A 20,821-nucleotide genomic window follows, 5' to 3' on the forward strand; every position below is an offset into this window, starting at 1 on the left:
AACACTTTTTCATTGTTAATCAACTATCCTCCAACGTAAAATGAAAACTTTTTAAAATAAATAAGATGAAATGTAAGGACTTATCTGATGGTCCAGTGCTTAAGACGCTGTACTCCCAAAGCACAGGACTCTGGTTTGATCCTTGGTTTCAAACTCTTTCAGTTCACATGCCCAACTAAAGATCCTGCATGCTGCAATGAAAGATCCCACATCTGCAACTAAAACCTGGAGCAGCCAAATAAATAAATAAATATTTTTAAAAATAAATAAAGAAGGCACAAGCCCCGGCCAGCCACTGGTGACCACTGCCTGAGAAACAGTGTGATGACCACCAAGGAGATGAAGGTGGCCAAGAGCAGGGACCAGTTGGCACTGCAGCCCCTTGAGGCAGTGGACCTCAGCCCCGAGCAGGTTGAGGGTGTGCTTAAGTTCATCAAGCAAGAAGACCCTGGCATGGAGATGCCGATGATCGGGGAGTGTCTGTCCACTACAGGGGCTGGCTGCTCGGTGACAAGTTCCACTCCAGCCTGGACCACAAGGACAGGTTCTCCTTTGACCTGGGGAGAGGGAAGGTCATTAAGGCTCGGGATGTTGCTGTAGCAACCATGAAAGCAGGCAAAGTGTGCCATATCACCTGCAAGCCAGAGCATGCCTAGGGCTCAGCGGGCAGCCCCCCTCAGGGTCCCTCCCAAAGCCACACTTGTGTTTGAGGTGGAGTTGTTGGAGTTCAAGGAAGAGGACCTGACAGATGAAGATGAAGACGGGGGATCTTCAGGAGAATACGGAGGTGATGGGGAGGGCTGTGCCAAGCCCAGTGACAGCGCCACCCTGGAAGTTGCGCTGGAAGGATACTTCGAGGACCAGATCTTTGACTCACGAGAGCTCAGCTTTGAAGCTGGTGAGGGAGAGAGCGTGCATCTTGCCCTGGGGGCTGGAGAAAGCCATTCAGTGTGTGGATAAAAGAGAATATTCCATTGTGTATCTTAATACCTGCATGCTTTCAGCAATGCTGGGAAGGAGAAGTTCCAGATCCCGCCAAATGCTGAGCTGATGTATGAAATACAGCACAAGAATTTTTGAGAGGGCCAACAAGTCCTGGGCGATGAGTTCTGAGATGCTGGAGCAGAGGACTGTAGTGAAGGATCGAGGCTCTGTGTGCTTCAAGGAAGGCAAGTACAAGCAAGCTGTCCCGCAGTGCAGGAAGACTGTGGCCTGGGACTTCCCTGGTGGTTGTGGTTGAGAACCTGCCTTGCAACGCAGGGGACACTGGTTCAATCCCTGGTCCAGGAAGATCCCATATACCATGAGGCAGCTGAGCCCGTGCACCCCAACTGCCAAAGCCCGAGCACCCTAGAGCCTGTGCTCCACCACAAGGAGAGGCCACTGCAGTGAGAAGCCTGTGCCCTGCAACTAGAGAGTGGCCCCCATTCCCTGCAACTACAGAAACCTGAGCACAGCAGCGAAGACCCAGCACAGCCATAAATAAATAAATAAATAAATAAATTTTTTTTTTTAAAAAGAAGAAGATTGTGTCCTGGCTGGAAGAAAAGTGGAGCTTCTCTGATGAGGACGCACAGGAAGGTGCAGGCCCTCAGCCGGCCTCCCACCTCAACCTGGCCGTGTGTCATCTGAAGCTGCAGGCCTTCTCAGCTGCCACTGAAACAGTAAGAAGGCCCAGGAAGTGGATAGCAACAATGAGAAGGGCCTTGTCCACCAGGGAGAGGCCCACCTGCCGGCGAATGCACGGGCTGACTTGCAGAAGGGCCTGCAGCTCTACCCAGCAACAGGGCGGCCAAGGTTCAGCTGGCCATGTGCCCACAGCAGATCCACAGGCAGCTGGAGGGCAGAAGAAGCTCTATGCCAGCGTGTCTGAGAGGCTGGCTGAGGAGGAGAGCAAAAGGCCCAGGCCGCAGTGGCTGCAGGAGAACAGCCGGCTGACGTGGAGATGAGAGAGCAGAAGAATGACGGGAGGGCGGTGAGGGGGTGGGAGTGGGGCAGCCTCAGCCTCGCCCCAGCCCTGTCCCCAAGACTGCCTGTCCCCCAGACCCCCAGCCCTCACCCTACTCCACCTTGGTGTGTGTGTATGTGTGTGTGTGTGTGTTTTAGTCTCTCAGTTGTGTCTGACTCTTTTCAACCCCATGAACTGTAGCTCACCAGGCTTCTTTGTCCATGGAATTCTCCAAGCAAGATTATAGAGTGGGTAACCGTTCCCTTCTCAGGGGATCTTCCCAGCTCAGGGATCTAACTGGGGTCTCCTGCGTTGCAGGCAGATTCTTTACCATCTGAGCCACCACAAACTGAAGAATTTTGAGTGAATTAGAGCTTTAAAAAAAATTACTTAAATAAATAAAATATAGACTCCTCAAAACAAAACAGAAGCTCACACAGAGCTAGGAACTTCCGAAAAGATCTTCTCCAAATGTAGTACTCCTCAAATCCTTCCACCTATCAAGTCAGAGACCTAGAATTCCCACACTGTGTGTGCTGAGGAGCCCAGGGTTACCTCAGTGAATCAGATGAGCCCCACAGGACATTTTAAACTTTTGAGGAAAACACAAGAACACTTGTAGGATGCCACACAAATTACAGTCAGTAAATTACTTTGGATCTAACTACTTAGTAATCTAAATCCTTATACATTTTTGGTCTAAGAATAAATAACTGAGCTGACTATAACCATGAGCCCAGAAAGTTTGGGAAAATCTGAAACAGGTAAATACTTGACTCCAGCACGCTCTCTTCCTCAAATTTACCATCACTGCAGCTGTCAGCCTAAAAATAAGATCCCCCCCCCACACCCACCATCAAGAGCACAAATATTTCTTTCCTACTCCAGCTCTAAGGGAATTAATTGTTCCCATTTAGAAATTATAAACAACTATGGGTTAGGTGAAATTTGAATTTACAATAGAAACAATCTAGATAGCATACTAAACTGAAATATTTCACTTAAAGCTCAGCAAATATCTGAAGAAATCTAATTTGTATTCAGAACATTTTCAGGGTTTATATCTTTTGCTTTTAGGCCAGGAGTGTAGGATGAGTATTCTAATAACAAAAAAGAAAAGAAAGCCATTAGGTAAAAACCATAGGCCTAAATGCTAGTTTATATCAATTAAGTTTGTTCAATTCCATGGCCAAAGAACAAATTTCTAACTCTGGCTTTATATATGTGTTAGTCAAGATAATCTTGGTTAATGTTACAGTAAGTCCTAAAAAGAAAAACTCTAAAAATCAGTGGCTTAACACCACTCCCCCCCTTGCCACAAAGCTTTATTTCTCACTTACCTAGGCAATAAACAAGATACAAGATAAATAAGCAAGGAGGTAATCACAGACGGTGGCGTGAATCTTATTAATTAATTAATGAACTAATGTGGGGTTTCTTCATTAATCTATCCAACAAATTTGGGTTTGAATAGTAGATTTTGTACCAGATATAGTTCTAATGCCAGCAATATGATGATAAATAAAACAAAGCTTATACTATTCTGGGAGGAGAGACAACCCACAAATGACACACACAAAAAAATAAGCAGAGATAAGAGCTCTTAAGAACAACAAGGCAAGATATGTGGTGGCCTTGGCTAAGTGATGTTTTGGGGTTCCATGTGGATGATAATGAACCATCAGTAAAAAAGAGGTAAGTAGTGTTACGATGTATGAAGAGAGAATATAACCACTGTTCTGGGATAAATCAGAGAGGCTTTTCTACCTCTAAATTTGTGCTGCCCCAAATCATCAATCCTGGGATGATTTTGTCCAGGCCATTTCCCTGGATGAGGATACAATCCAGAGGAAGACCTAGAAAGGCCGGAACTCAGCTGGATCCCTGAGGTTCCAAGAAAATGGGAAAACCTCACTTGCTTTCACCCAAACAACAAGTATCAGAAGTACAAGATGAGGTCAGGGTCACCAGTAAGGGAAATGAATGTGGGACAATGACAGGGCTGACTGGAGATTCTGGCTCTTAGATCGTAACTACTGTCATCATCAACAACATGGTCATCCTGATAATGCAGGTATGGAATCTTAATAGAATGCCAGGAAATGTGTTATTTTCATGATCTCATTCAATATATTATATGCAAATTAATTTTACTTGTGTCATATACTTTATGGACTTCTCTGGTGGCTCAGATGATAAAGCATCGGCCTACAATGCAGGAGACCCAGGGTCAATCCCTGGGTTGGGAAGATCTGCTGGAGAAGGAAAGGCAACCCACTCCAGTATTCTTGCCTGGAAAATCCCATGAAAGGAGGAGCCAGTTAGGCTACAGTCCATGGGATCACAAAGAGTCGGACACGACTGAGCGACTTCACTTTCACTTTCTATATACTTTATATATTTTATATACTTTATATATTTTAATATCTGGACATATCTTTTACTAGAGTACTCACAAACAAGGTCATATTAGGGAGAAGAACACTTCAAGGCTCAGGCAAGTAACAATTTCCAGGTGCAAAGAAGAGTCCTTGGAGGCATGGGCAGGGAGCTTGTGTGACGGGGATGCCGAAGTTGTATTAATAACAGAGATAGAAAGTGATTTACTATTTCTGGATGGGAAAAAGTTCTGGATGGGAAAGAATTCTTCCTCTCACTTGGGAGTTTTCCACTGAACTCTAAATGAAGACTCAAGAAGCAGAATCATAAAAGAAGGCAAGTGGGGAAAGATCAAGCTGTGGCAAGTTACCCTCGCTCTTTTGTGCTCATCCTATTAGACACTTGTTCCATTCCCATCCTATCTTGGGGCACAACTCTGGGATAATGGAAACATCTGTTGTAAGCCAAAATTAAGGGTCAGGAAGAGAAAATGTTAAGAAGTATCCAGAATGACTATTTCCTAAGTCCTGAGCACTAGAATGTATGTGAAAGGAGAACCGAGAAGCTGCCTATAATCAGCAGACACAGAAAAGAAGCTTATGGCTACTGAAAGGGAAAGACAGGGAAGGGATAAATTAGGAGTTTGGGATTAACATGTACACAGCACTGTACATAGAATAGACAACAAAAAAGGACTTACTGTATAGCAAAGAGAACCATACTCAATATTTTGTAATGACCTATCAGAGAAAAGAATCTAAAAAACAATATATAGATGTATAACTGAATCACTTTGCTATCCACCTGAAACTAACACAAATTATAAATCAAGTATACTGCAATAAAAAACATTTTTTTTAATTCTGCAGCAGAAAAAAATTACCATACTAAATGGAAAAAAAAATTTTTTTTTAATAGGACTGCCCTGGTAGTCCAGTGGCTAAGACTCTTCGCTCCCAGTGCAGGGGGCTTAGGTTCAATCCCTGGTCAGGGAACTAGTTAGATCCCACATGTTGCAGCTAAGACCCAGCACAGCCAAATGGATAGATAAGTAAAGTAAAAAAAAAAAAAAACTTTAGGTCAGTTCAGAGCAGATTTTGTGAGTACTTTTTACATACCATCCACATCTAAAGTTTTCTAATTCTTTGTAGTCCTGGCTCTTATGTGGTCTCTGTGGCTGCACACTTAGGCTAGCACACCCCTTCAGCTGTTCCAAATCACCTGTGTGCTTTGCTCCTTCTATGAAAACTGAATACAAAATTTTAACCTTAGTTTTCAGAACGTGAGAACTTCAGAGTTTAACTAAAATTTAAGGAATTGTAACAGAGATCGCTAATTTTTTTTACTATTATACTCTTTCAGTATACCATTTTTAAACAAAGTTTGTAAAACTAAAGAACAGGTGTAACTGCAGTTTCTGGCTGTGTCTGATAGCCACATCATCTAATTGTCTTTTATGTAGGTTCTAAACCAACAGGCTATAGTCCTTTAAATCTCTCCCTTTTGTGTTCTAGACAACATCCCATTCATCTGTCTTTCCCTCCTGCTTCACCCTGAAATGACCTGAGTCTGCAGTATGCGGACCCTTAGCCTGAGCCTGCCTTTGCCTGATTCTTGGTCCTTTCTTCTGTTAGGATCTGTTTTATAGTTACCCCCTACTCTTTGTTTCTGAATTACAAAAGAGTGTTTTATGGATTTCAGGGGGACAAAATATGTATCAAAAAGTGAACTTTCTCTGTGGACATTGATTTTTTTTTTCAAACTTTAAACTTTTTATTTTGTATTAGGGTATAGCTGATTAACAATATTGTGGTAGTTGCAGGTGAACAGCAAAAAGACTCAGCCATACATATACATGTATCCACTCTCCCCTAAACCTGCCTCCCATCCAAGCTGGCATATAGCATTGAGCAGAGTTCCACATGCTATACAATAAGTCCTTGGCTATCCATTTTGATTATAGCGGTGTGTATATGTGTATATAGCTCCCTAACTATCTCGTCCCCCTGGCAGCCATAAATTCTTTTTCTAAGTCTGTGAGTTTCTTCCTGCTTTGTAAGTTCATTTGTATCATTTATTTTTAGATTTGTGGACACTGATTTCTATCTTGTGCTTATAATATATCAATCTGCCTCAGGATTAAAGAGGTCCATCGGGCTTCCCTAGTAGTCCAGTGGTTAAGAATGTGCCTTGCAATGCAGGGGACACCGGTTCCATCCCTGGTCCAGGAATATCCCACATGCCAAGGAGCAACAGCCCTTGCTCTAGTGGCTGCATGCTGCAACTACTGAGACCCGAATGCCTAGAGCCTATACTCGGCAACAAGGGAGGCCACCGCAATGAGAAACCCATACATCTCAACCAGAGAGTGGCCCCTGCTTGCATGTAGCAACGAAGACACAGCACGGCTAAAATTACGAATAAAAAAATAATTTTAAAAAACAAATAAACAAATTTTTAAATTATAAACAGCTTCATCTTTTTGCCTGCAGCATCTTGCCTTATGTCCCATCAATAGCCACATTCTAAATCTAAGACTTCCCTTGAAATGTTTCTGTCCCATTGTTGCCCCCTTACCATCAATAATATTTTTCCTTCCAACTATTTGATTTAATTATTCTTTTACTTTTCACAGAGATTCTCAAATTCTGCAAAAACACATCCATGGAGCACAACCTTCTGTCCGAAGTTGTAATGACTAGTATACTTACCAGAGTATTCCAGAGAAACAGAACCAGTGGGAGATTATATACATATATTCTTTATTTATTATGAGATATTGGTTCATAATATTACAGAGACTAAGAAGTCCCACAGCGTCTTCCTGGAGACCCAAGAAAGCTGATGGCGTAGTTGGAAAGCCTTACAGCTAGAACCAGTGGTGCAGATTCCAGTCCAGATCTGAAGGCCTGAGAACCAGGAGCTCCCAGATCAATGTCCCAGCTCAGCAGTCAGGCAGAGAGACAATTCAAACTTCCCCTGCCTTGTCATTCTCTTCAGGCCCCCAGGAGGTTAGATGATGCCCCCACACACTGGGGAGAGCCATCTGCTTTACTTAGTCCACCAACTCAAGTATTTCTCTAGGAAATACCCTCACGTGCATGCATGCTAAGTCACTTCAGTCATGTCCAGCTCTTTGCAACCCTATGGACTGTAGCTCACTAGGCTCCTCTGTCCGTGGGATTCTCCAAGCAAAAATACTGGTGTGGGTTGCCATGCCCTCTTCCAGGGGATCTTCCTGACCCAGAGACTGAATCCATGTCTCTTTCATCTCCTGCATTGGCAGGCAGGTCCTTTACCACTAACACCACCTGAGAAGCCTAAACTTTCTCATAGGCACCAAGAATAATATCTAATCAGTTATCTGGACATCCCAAGGCCAAGTCAAATTGACACATAAAACTAATCCACAACTAGGTACATCAAAATAAAAATGCTGGCCTTGGAGATCAGAAACCAGGTTGTTAGGCCTACCTGCACCTCCTCCCACCTCCATGAGCTTGGAAAGTCTGAGGCCATCTGGGATCTGCCATGGGGAGACTTGTCTAGGGCTTCCTCAATGCCTTCACATGCTCAGCTACAGGACCATCTCATAAACAAGTTTCCTACTGTATAGCACAGAGAACTATACTCAATATCCTATGATAAACCATAATGGAAAAGAATATTTTTTAAATATATATATATATGTATGTATAATTGAATCACTTTGCTATACAGCATAAATTAACACAATATTGTAAAACAACTATATGTCACTAATATATATATATATATATATATATATATATATATATATATATATATATATGAAACCATCTCTGAATCTGTCTACCCAGGGCAGGTGGGCATTGATAGAGGGGGTCCCATCAGCAATTTTCCATTAGGGCTCAAGGGCAGGAAAGGCCCAAATTGCTAATTGAAACAATTTTAGAAATATAAGTAGGAAGTAAGGGAATGTCTTTCTGGGATAGTGGTCTGTGCTTTTACAGGCAAAATCAAAGGAGAAGTGAGGCATGAGAAACCTGCTCAGGGTTTGTTCTTCCTCAGCTGTTGTTTTTGCCTGGACAACATCCATGCCCCTTCCTTCTGGTACCAACACTTTGAGTTTGCTTTGAGAAATACCCTCCCACCACTGTGCTGAGACTCGGTGTGACTTTCCAAGAATCCTTGGACCAAACCCAGGTAAGCCAGTAACTGAAGCTAATTTATCCTTGAGTCTAGCCCTGAAGACTATTCGTGGGTTCCTGCTCCCTAGGTCTCTGGAGCTGCTCTTTTTTTCTTCTTCTTCTTCTTCTTCAATTTAATGGTTATTGTTTTAAACAGCTTCAATTATAGAGTAAAACCACTAAATACATATTTTTATTTCAAAGAGATCATGTATTCTTTTTCTAACCTATAGTAAAGTTATTTTTCTTTTTAAAACTGTCATTTATATTATCTTGCACTGCCAGGAGCCAGCGTGAGGAATTCCACCCGTGACAAGGTCATGCAGCAAGAGCTCTGATGGCAAGGCTAATCAGACCTCAGGTTTTCCCCCTGGAATTTCCTGAGCATCCACACCCCCACCCAAAAAAAAAAAAAAAAAAAAGAATCTGCCTGCTTTTCCACTCTTCTGATATTCTCTGGAAAGAGCCAAATCTGGGCTTTAGCCTTCTGCATTTGAAAGGGATGTTTCAGTTAAACCCCCTCTGATAGCTCTCTAGCTTGCCTAACAGGTTCCCCGGACCTCTTACAGCTTGTGAATTGCTTACTGCCCCCCAACCGCGAGAGGCACAAAGCTCGAAAGCATCTTAAAGATACAGAGCCTTTTCTAAAGAGTTAAAAATTATATTGGTAGAGGGTTTTCACTGTTGACTCAATGACTGCTGCCCGGCCTCCATATTCTTTATCTTTTAGGCACCTGGAAGGATGTTACTCAATGTAAGCAGGATGTAGAAAAAGATACATAGTAGTTTTGATGTTAGCAACACTAGACTTTTGAGTTAATTGCTTCTCTTTTGCTGTAAATCACTGTACTCCCTCTACTTGTTATAAGTTGCTGTATCTTTGCTGTGTAAGAATGTAACTTTATTTAGTGCTTTCTGAGAGTGGCACTAGACCTTGGGAAGATCAACACAAATAAGTCTTCTAGTTAACAAACCCTTATCAGAAAAAAGGCTGTAAAATGTTAATTGGCCCTTTTGGCTGGAAGATGATGTAAATTACCTAAGACTTGTGTATACAATTAGGTATGCAGAGAGAAAAGCCTGGTTTTGATAAGAGTCTGGACTGCTAACGCTGCATAACTTTGTGTTACCCATTGATCTCCATGTTTTATCAAAAGTATAAAAGGCCTTCTGAACAATAGAGGCCGGAGCTAATTGCTGGGCTGGTTTCCCCCATGTCTCTCTCTCTTTCCTCTTCCCTTCACTCTAATTTCAGGCTGAATTCCCATGGGGCGCGGAGGCTCACCAAGTATACTTACTTGCCCTGGCTGTTTAGACCCGTGCGAAAGGGAGCCTAAGGTGAGGCACCCTTAGATATTCAAGCGAGCGCAGGTGGCCCAACGTAGAGGTGCAAATTCCTTGTCTGGAATTTTATTGGTCTTCCGCGTAATCCAAGTTATTCAGCCCTCTTCCTCCACTTAATTTTCCTACTACACTATTGTTTCTTAATCTAATCTTATATCAATCAATAAATAAGTTTTTCTCATGCCAACGCCGTCCACCCTTTGAATTCCCTGGATCCACCTGGTCCAATGCTGAATTCCCTGGATCCACCTGGTCCAATGCTGGACCCCGACATTGCACTATCTTCACTATCTTGAAAAGGTAGAACCTTTCCACCTATAGCTATCAAATATATTATCACTCTTGTATAAAAGTATTTGATTGCACACACAGTTTTAAGACATAAGCTTGTTATTATACATTTCTCCTTGGTTCCATGCTTTTTCTCTTTAAGTGTACAGCTTTGTCACATATGTGTATGTGCTCAGTCGTTCAGTCGTGTCCCACTCTTTGCAACCCGATGGACTGTAGTCCACCAGGCTCCCTGGTCCATAGGATTTCCCAGGCAAGAATACTGGAGTGGGTTGTCATTTCCTTCTCCAGGGGAAAAGACACTACTTTGCACATTACTATATACAAACTTGGTAACCAACGAGAACCTACTATATAGCACAGGGTAGAGCTGTTCTTAAAAATGCCCTCTCTGAGTCTAGTTCATGAGTTTATTTTTAAATCCCATGACTTATCCATACCTCTCCAATGCTTAAGTTTTCCATAGTTGATTTCTATTGTTTATAACTTATATAACCCTTACTATCCCTCCAGATTTTTCTATGGATAAGTTTCAGGACCCTCTTTTTTCTATGTTCTCCCCACTTCTTTGTCTTTTTAAACATTTTCCCCTTTTTAGGAAGGAAGGAAGGGGTAAAGGGACAGTTAGGGAGTTTGAGATCAACACTTACACCTTTGCTATATTTAAAATGGATAGCCATCAAGTACCTACTTTATAGCACCGAGAACTCTGCTCAGTGTTATGTGGCAACCTGGATGAGAAGGGAGTTTGGGGAAGAATGGATATGTGCATATATGTGGCTGAGTCCATTTGCTGTCCACCTGAAAGTATCACAACACTGTTAATCAGCTATACTCCAATATAAAATAAAAAGCTAAAAAAATTTTTTTAATTTCCTTTTTTCCCTCTCATCACACTTGCTCCTTCTTGCATTTTCCACAAAGTCTTCAGTTTTTCCAACTTGAGGGGTTGAAGGAGGTTCTCATCATGCTTCTTGGGAGAAGTTTTGGACTTTAATATTCTTTAGAGCCGAACATCTACTGGAAAAACAAACCTTTTTCTTCCTCACACTGACCATCTCCCCTAGCAAAATTCTGAAGTATTATTCAACAGAATCTCTCTCTACTCTGTCTGCAAAATATCTTCTCTCACAAAAGTTGATGAGAGAAAGGAAAGATGGGTTTGAAGGTAAAAGATAACTCTATCCTGCCACATTTATAAGAGGAAAAAGTAAAAATAATTTAGGTGTCCAACAGGGTTGGTTAAGTAAAGTTACAAGAGTATCTACTTACAAAACTGTTAAAATAACTGTTATATCACATATCAGATAAATGCAATACCATCACCAAATAGAAACTTAATGAATACAAAATAAAACATCTTGTTATCATAGCAAGAGTTCCCCAAGGAAAATGAATAAAAATGAGATGGAACATGAAAACCCTCCATGGGAGAAAATGGCTACCTCGGGAAGCACACAACAAAACGCTGAAAACCCCTTTACCAAAGAGCAGATCTTTCTCACAGAATGGGCTTCCAACAGAGCTATTAAAAGCCATGAATATGTAAATTAATTCAAGATCCAACCAGTCCATTCTGAAGATCAATCCTGGGATTTCTTTGGAAGGAATGATGCTAAAACGGAAAACTCCAGGACTTTGGCCACCTCATGCGAAGAGTTGACTCATTGGAAAAGACTTTGATGCTGGGAGGGATTGGAGGCGGGAGAAGAAGGGGATGACCGAGGATGAGATGGCTGGATGGCATCACGGACTCGATGGATGTGAGTCTGAGTGAACTCTGGGAGTTGGTGATGGACAGGGAGGCCTGGTGTGCTGCGATTCATAGGGTCGCAAAGAGTCGGACATGACTGAGCAACTGAACAGAACTGAACCCCAATAGCTTTTGCTTTTATCTGCCCAGCTCACTTTGTCTCCACTTTCCCTAGAAACAAACCCTAACCCCCTTCCTCAAGAAAGTCACAGAACCCTCTTTCTGTCTCAGTGACTGGTCCAGGGATGGGCATGGAACACAACTGGGGCCAAGTGAAGCCCTCAACAGAGATTTTTCTGCTGTGGCAGGTGAGAAAGCCTGCTCCCTCTTCGATCATGAGTGACACTCACCTGACCTCAGCTCAATCAGCAGCATCAGGCCCCACTCACCTTATAGCAAAGCCTGAGAAGATGACAAGGAATAATCCAGCCCCGAGTGCCTGAAGCTGCTCCAGTCCCATACATGCTGTGTGCCAGGTTGCTTTAGTTTGTCCAGCTTTTTGTGACTCCATGGACTGGAGCCTGCCGGGCTTCTTTGTCCATGGGATTCTCCAAGTAAGAATACTGGAGTGGGTTGCTATGCCCTCCTCCAGGGCATCTTTCTAACCCAGTGTCTCTTAAGTCTCCTGCACTGGCTGGTGAATTCTTTACCACTAGTGCCCCCTGGGAAGCCCCCTCAGCCTCATAAATGGTCTTCAATTCTGTGCTACTTTCCAACAAAGCTTCCTTGTTCCTTTATCGGATGAGTTTCTGCCATAGCAGCCCACCTAGAACCATCATTCACCTTAAAGTGAAATCGCTCAGTCGTGTCCAACTCTTTTCAACCCCGTGGACTGTAGCATACCAGGCTCCTCCATCTATGGGATTCTCCAAGCAAGAATACTGGAGTGGGTTGCCATTTCCTTCTCCAGGGGACCTTTCTGACCCAGGGATTGAACCCGGGTCTCCAGCACTGCAGGCAGATGCTTTACCTTCTGAGCCCCCAGGGAAGTCATTCACCTTAAATGGTGGCCAAAAGCATCTGTGGACTTGTTGTCATTTGCACAGAGTTTTGCATGATTTTGGTACCAGTCATCCCTACCTCCATTGTCTTCTAGACTGACTCTCCTGCATAGCAGTTCAGATGAGCCGAAGTCCAAATCCAGGGAGCTGCCCGGGACCACACACAGACATTCTCTTCTCTCTTTCTTTGGGCCATGCAGAACCACAGTATCTTCAGAGTCTTGGTTATACAAAATCACCCCCATGCGTTCATACAGAAAGCACTTCTCTCATTAAAGAAATAACATGCTAAGGGAAAAGATCTCAAAATTAATAGATGACAGTCACCAAGAGGGCTATTTCATTGCCTTTGTCTGGTCCAAATTTATCTTTCTGCACAGCTAGGGCCATAACTAAACACCTGGACACAGAAGTGGAAGCAAATGGAGAAGTGAGGCAATTAGATTGGCAATTCAAAATAAGAGTAAGAAGGACTTTTTACTTGAAACATGGGTTCAGGCTAAGTTGACTTAAACCCCTAAAGAGAGCAATGTGGACAATAAATGACTATCCACAGGCTGTTTTCAGTTACAACTGTCTCTGAGAAAGAATATATACACACACACATATATATGACTAAACACTGTGCTATACACTTGAAACTAACACAACTTTGTGAATCAACTAGACTTCATTTTTTAAAAATTTACAACTGTCATAAATTATTTATTTAAATCAAATTTGTTATTAACAAAGTATGAGCCATTGTAACAGCAAAGAGTTTGCACTAAGAGTTTATATTGTCTGAACAGAAGTTTAATGTAAAGTTGGGGTGAGGGGGGCAGAAGAAAAACTCAAAAAGCTCAATTACATTTAAAATGAGTGACAAAAGCTTCTGAATTATCACTAGCTCTAATTCTAGCCATATTTTATGACTTTCTAGAACTTTCAAAGATATGTTTTGCAAATACAAATGATTAATTTTATGTGTCTACAGCTTCAACTGTGGTACCCAGTAGTCTGGTCAAACACCAATATGGATGCTTCTGTGCAGATGTTTTTATGTTATTTACATCAGTAAACTTTGAGTAAAATAGATTACTCTCTAGAATGTGGAGATTAATTAATTAATCTAATTAATTAATATAGAGTATTCTCTCTATAATACTCTCTCATCCAATCAGTTTAAGGCCTTAAGGGAAAAAGAATAACATCCTCCAAGAAGGAAGAAATTCTGTCTCCAGACTGGAGGCAAGACTTCAGTGTCAATTCTTGCTGAAATTTCTAGGCTACCAGTCTGCCCTACAGATTTTGAACTGTAGACGAACCCTGACTATTACATTAATACATGTGTATGAGTGTATATATACATACACACAGCACAAATTTATATTCCAAAGGAATAGAGTCAGCTCTGGAGTAAAACAATTTGATAGCCCCTATACTAAATTAGGAAACACTACAGAAAGAAATAATACAGGATAGGAGTTAGAATATCTTTACATTTAATCTTACTTGAATTCTTTAACCCAGCTAATAACACAAAGCTGGGATTTATTTATTATTATTAATACAGCTCTACATGATCTCCCTCCTAATTTCTCTTTAATTAAAGTCACTTCTGTTCTTAAAGGGAGACATATTACTAATTTTGGTTCTGCTTCTCATTAAAGGAGCTTGCATTTTTCTATTTCCACAGCAAAATGATATTTATCTGGCTCAGGCAGTAAAGCGTCTGCCTACAATGTGGGAGACCTGGGTTCAATCCCCGAGTCGGGAAGATTTCCTGGAGAAGGAAATGGCAACCCACTCCAGTATTCTTGCCTGGAAAATCCCATGGACGGAGGGACCTGGTGGGCTACAGCCCATGGGGTCGCAAAGAGTGGGACACGACTGACTTCACTTTCTCAAACTTTAGTGTGCATAGGAATCACTGGGGATCTTTTTAAAATGTAGATTATGACTCATTTGGTCTGGGGCAGGGACACTGAGATACTTCATTTTTAACAAGTTCCCAGGCGATGGTAATGCCTCTGTCTGGGTCCCACACTTTGAGAAACAGGAACTAGAGCAGCGGTTCTCAAGTTTTAGAAGTGCTGGAATCCCCTGCAGGGCTTGTGAGATAACAGAGGCGTGGATCCCACCCACAGGGTTTCTTTCTTTATTTTTTAAAGTATTTGTTTATTTTTGGCTACTGGGCTTTCTCTAGATGCAGTGAGTGAAGGAGCTACTCTGGGTGCTGTGCCTGGCTTCCTCCTCACCGTGGCTTCTCTTGTAGCGGAGCACAGGCTCTAGGGTTTGAAGGCTTCAGTAGCTGCAGCTCCAGGCCTCAGTAGTTGTGGAGCTCATACTTAGTTGCCCGAGGCATATGTGACCTTCCAGAATCAGGGATTGAAACTGTTACATTGCAAGGCTAATTCTCAATGACTGAACCACCAGGGAAACCTTTCCTCCAGGGTTTCTGATTTGGGGGATATAAAGTGGAGCTCCAGAATCTGTATTTCTAACAAATTCCCACATGGTACTGATGCTGCTGGTCTGGGAGCCACACTTCGAGAAACACAAAACGAGTGATGTTTCCCTAATCATGGGAATCACCTGGAGCACCTTTAAAGTTAGCAAGACCCATACCCCTCTGTTAGAGTCAAGATAGTAGGTGCTGGAGGACCCAGAATCTGTGTTCCCAACAAGTACCTCAGACTGTTCTTAGAACAGTGAAACCATCAGCCAAGGAGTTCTCTCAGCCCTTGATGTTTTTCCAAACCTGTGTCAATATAGAATTGTGAGCCCAGTAGACCCCCTGAATCCCATGTCTGGAAGTGGGCCCAAGCGGCTACACATTTTGAACATTCACCAGTGATTCTAACACCCACAGAGCACAGAACCACTGGACTGGAACTATGGCCCAACTCTGGCTACACATTAGAGACTTTCTGAAGTTTTCATTCCCTTTTGTATCACCATCCCAGCTTCTGACTTAATTAGTCTGGAGTAGGAATCCGTATTTTAAGAAAAATATTCCTAGTAGCTTCTGAAGTTCAGTAAAAATAGATAATTCCAAATGGGAGTTTCAGCCCCAGATTGGCTTTAGGATAAACTTAAAAGCACAAGTATCTCTTTTTCTAAGCTCTTGAACAGGGTGAGCAAACCAGCCCTTTCCACACCTCCGTTCCCCCTCCTACACACGTGGGACACATTTGTCTCCTAAGGGTGAGACTCTACCCTTGCAAGAGGCACCCCTTCCTCCTGCCTGAGTGCAGCATCCTCCAAGATAGTGAAAAAAGTGGCCTCCTCCACTTTACTTTTGATGCTTTTAACTGTGATGTTGAAGAAGACTCTCGAGAGTCCCTTGGAGTGCAACGAGATCAAACCAGTCAATCCTAAAAGAACTCAGTCCTGAATATTCATTGGAAGGACTGATGCTGAAACAATCTCCAATACTTTGGCCACCTGATGTGAAGAACTGACTCATTGGAAAAGACCCTGATGCTAGGAAAGATTGAGGCCAGGAGGAGAAGGGGATGACAGAGGATCAGATGGTGGGATGGCATCACCAACTTGATGGACATGAGTTAGAGTAAACTCCAGGAGTTGGTGATGGACAGGGAAGCCTGACGTGCTGCAGTCCATGGGGTCACAAAGAGTCAGATACAACTGAGTGACTGAACTGAACTGAACTCCATTTTACAGTCAGATCTAAGCTCATTCGTTCATTCAAAATATTTATTATGTTCCTATTATGAGCCAGCACTAAACTAGAAGTTGAGAATATAATTAAACAAATTGTGTCCCTGCTTTTAAGGAGCTCATGATCTAGTAAAAGATTCAAGCAAATATGGCCAACAGGCACATGAAAAGATGGTCAACAACACTAATTACTTCACATCTACCAGAACCGCTATCATTAAAAAGACAACAACAACAAAAAATGTTGGCAAGGATGTGGAGAAGAGGGAGAAGGCAGGACGAGAAGTGAGTGACAGAGGATAAGATGGTTGGAGGGCATCATCAACTCAGTGGACATGAGTTTGAGCAAATTCTGGGAGATAGTGAAGGACAGGGAAGCCTACCGTGCTGCAGCCCATGGGGTCGCTAAGAGTCGGACATGGCTGAGTGACTGAACAACAACATGCACTATTGGTGGGAATGTAAATTGGCAGAGCCACTATGGAAAATGCTATGGAGATTCCTCCAAAAATTAAAAATACAATGATCATGCAATTCAATTCCTTGGAATTTAGCTGAATAAAATTAAAACACTAATTTGAAAAGATATATGCACTTCTATGTTCACTGCAGCATAATCTACAACAGCCGAGATATGGAAGCAACCTAAGTGACCATCGATAGATGAATAAAGAAGATGGGACATATATATATATACTGGAATATGCAGGTCAGGTCAGGTCAGTCGCTCAGTCATGTCCGACTCTTTGCGACCCCATGAATCGCAGCACGCCAGGCCTCCCTGTCCATCACCATCTCCCGGAGTTCACTCAGACTCACGTCCATCAAGTTGGTGATACCATCCAGCCATCTCATCCTCTGTCGTCCCCTTCTCCTCCTGCTTCCAATCCCTCCCAGCATCAGAGTCTTTTCGAATGAGTCAATTCTTCGCATCAGGTGGCCAAAGTATTGGAGTTTCAGCTTCAGCATCAGTTCTGCCAATGAACACCCAGGACTGATCTCCTTTAGGATGGACTGGTTGGATCTCCTTGCAGTCCATGGGACTCTCAAGAGTCTTCTCCAACACCACCGTTCAAAAGCATCAATTCTTCGGCTCTCAGCTTTCTTCATAGTCCAACTCTCATATCCATACATGACCACTGGAAAAACCATAGCCTTGACTAGACAGACCTTTGTTGGCAAAGTAATGTCTCTGCTTTTCAACATGCTATCTAGGTTGGTCATAACTTTCCTTCCAAGGAGTAAGCGTCTTTTAATTTCATGGCTGCAGTCACCATCTGTAGTGATTTTGGAGCCCCAAAAGATAAAGTCTGACACTGTTTCTACTGTTTCCCCATCTATTTCCCATGAAGTGATGGGACCGGATGCCATGATCTTCGTTTTCTGAATGTTGAGCTTTAAGCCAACTTTTTCACTCTCCTCTTTCACTTTCATCAAGAGGCTCTTTAGTTCCTCTTCACTTTCTGCCATGAGGGTGGTGTCATCTGCATATCTGAGGTTATTGATATTTCTCCCGGCAATCTTGATTCCAGCTTGTGCTTCTTCCAGCCCAGCATTTCTCATGATGTACACTGCATATAAGTTAGCCACAAAAAAGAATGAAATCTTGCCATTTGCAATAACATGGATGGACCTAGAGGATAAGTGAAATAAGTCAGAGAAAGGCAAATACTGTATGATTTCCTTTATATGAAATCTAAGAAACAAAACAAAAACAGACTCATAGATACAGAGAATGAACAGGTGTTACTAGAGGGGGAGGAGGGTTGGGAGAGAAAAGAAATAGGTGGGAAGGTTGAGGTATAAGCTTCCAGTTTCTAAATATATGAGTCCTGGTTATGACAAGTACCATGTGGGGAATTCAGTCAATAACTATGCAGTATCTTTTTATGGTGACAGATTGTATCTATACTTATTCTGGCAATCATTTTGAAATGTATAGAAATATTGAATTACTATGTTGTGTAACAGAACTAACATAATATTGTAGGTCAGTTATGCTTCAAAAACAAACGAAAAAACTCATAAGAAAAGAGATCAGATTTATGGTTACCAGAGGCCAGAGACCTAGTGAAAGGAGAGGGCTGGGTGAAGGCAGTCAAAAGGTGCAAACTTCCAGTTATAAATAAGTTCTAGAATATAATGTACAACAGGATCAATATAATTAACACCGCTGTATGTTATACATGAAGATTGTTAAGAAAGTAGGTCCTGAGTGTTCCCATTACAAGGAAAATATTTTTTTCTTCCTTAATTTCACAGCCATGAGATGAGATGAGATGGTAGATGTTCACTAAACTTTCATGATGTTTGTAAGTCAAATTAAGCTTCCCAGGTGGCGCTAGTGGTAAAGAACCTGCCTGGCAATGCAGGAGACAAAAAAGACGCAGGTTTGATCCCTGGGTTGGGAAGATCCTCTGGAGGAGGGCATAGTAATCCACTCCAGTATCCAAGCCTGGAGAATTCCACGGACAGAGGAACCTGGTGGGCTAGAGTCCACAGTGTCGCAAAGAGTCAGACATGACTGAAGCGACTTAACACGTGCACACACACACACACACACACACACGTAAGTCAAATCGCTACGCTGTACACCTTAAACATATACAGTGCTGAATGTCAACTCAGTAAAACTGGAAGGAAAATTCAATTAATTAATTTTTTTAAATTCTTCAAGATTCAAATAAATGAATGGTACCTTGATTCACGTCGACACTCCAATTCCCTGGGATTTAGGTGACAGAGGGAGGAACTCTAAACTACCCCCTCAGAGTTAAATGAAACACAAGATGTGTGAGCTACACCATCTTCTTCCCGGAGCAGAACTCCACCTGCCACCCTGGGCAGGAGCTGCGTCACTTAGCAGCTCCAATAATTCAACGTGCGCCTTGAGTGAAGGTGTTAGTCTCTCAGTCGTGTCCAGTCTTTGCAACCCCACGGACTGTAACCCGCCAGGCTCCTCTGTCCATAGGATTCTCCAGGCAAGAATACTGGAGTGGGTTGCCATTTCCTTCTCCGGGGCATCTTCCCAACCCAAGGATTGAATCTGGGTGTCCTGCATTGTAGGCAGATTGTTTACCATCTGAGCCACCCAGGAAGTTTTTGAGAGCTCTCCCAAAAAACAGTAAAACAGGGACTTCCCCGGTGGTCCAGTAGCTAAGACTCCGTGCTCCCTAAGCAGAAAGCTCAGGTTCGATCCCTGAGCGGAGAACTATATACTACATGCCACAAGTAAGACCCAGCACAGCTAAATAAATAAATATTTAAAATAATAATAAAAGAGAACTGGAAGTATATTTTGTTTGACATGGACAGTTCTGTTTTCTACCATTTTCCACAAACTGAAATGCCCACAGGAGGGGTTGTTGCTGTTTCCCAGAGTATAGATGATCCCGGTGAAGTCCAGAAAAGAACACAATTCACCCAAGGAACTGATGCTCCCTGAGCCAACTGCTCCTCCTCACTGCCACTCTCGAAACCATCTTTTCATCCCGTGTGTAAGTCAGGCAACAACCACAGCATGGCGCTGGAGCAGAATGACCGTGGCTGAGCAATTGCCTCTCATGAAGACGACATCTCGCTGTCTCCTTGTGGATTCCTGATATAAGAAGTCATCAATCAGTCAGCTGTCTTCGTCATTTGGGGTTAAAAGTAAATAAAATGTTTCTCAGTATTGCTTGTCTTCCTCTTATTAGAATGTTATGAAATAATTCCACCAATTACCCACAGTCCTGTTAACCAGGCCACAGTCTGCCGTTCACATCTGGAGGGGAGGATATTGGTGAGAAGAGTTTTAATTTAGTTAAGAGTTTTCTTTAATGAATCTCATTTTGGCAGGAGGAAGTCATGACAGGCATTATAATGCCATCTAATCTGCCACAACCATTTTCAAGTTGCGTTTTTCCCTTTCTTCAATCAATTCCATTATTCCTTTCCTTTCAACATCCCCAAAGGGTCAAGCCCCCGTAGCTAGAAAAAAATAATATATTGAGCTGTTAGCTTTTCTTTAAATGAAAAATGTTTCATGTTGCTTCATCTTAATTTACTGTTTTTTTCCTTCTAAATTATGCAATTTGTGCCTGGCTAAATGTAGCCTAGGTCTAGCTTAATTGCAATATTTAATATACATAGTCCTAAGGCTTTGCTGTAAAGCAAATTAATTTTCCAAGGAAATTGACAAGACTAATAAGCCTCCATTGAAGCCACGTTCCAATAAGTGAAGCTGAAATCGGTTATATAGGTCTCTTGGTTTCTTCAACTCATTTCTGTG

The 20,821-nt window shown here is 42.4% G+C and overlaps 1 pseudogene; it reads left to right on the forward strand.

Annotated features, from left to right (window-relative positions):
• LOC102183706 lies at positions 325-5,889 on the forward strand (annotated as a pseudogene).

The sequence above is a fragment of the Capra hircus genome, chromosome 14 (genome assembly GCF_001704415.2).
Source record: "Capra hircus breed San Clemente chromosome 14, ASM170441v1, whole genome shotgun sequence".
In the NCBI taxonomy this organism is placed as follows: domain Eukaryota; kingdom Metazoa; phylum Chordata; class Mammalia; order Artiodactyla; family Bovidae; genus Capra; species Capra hircus.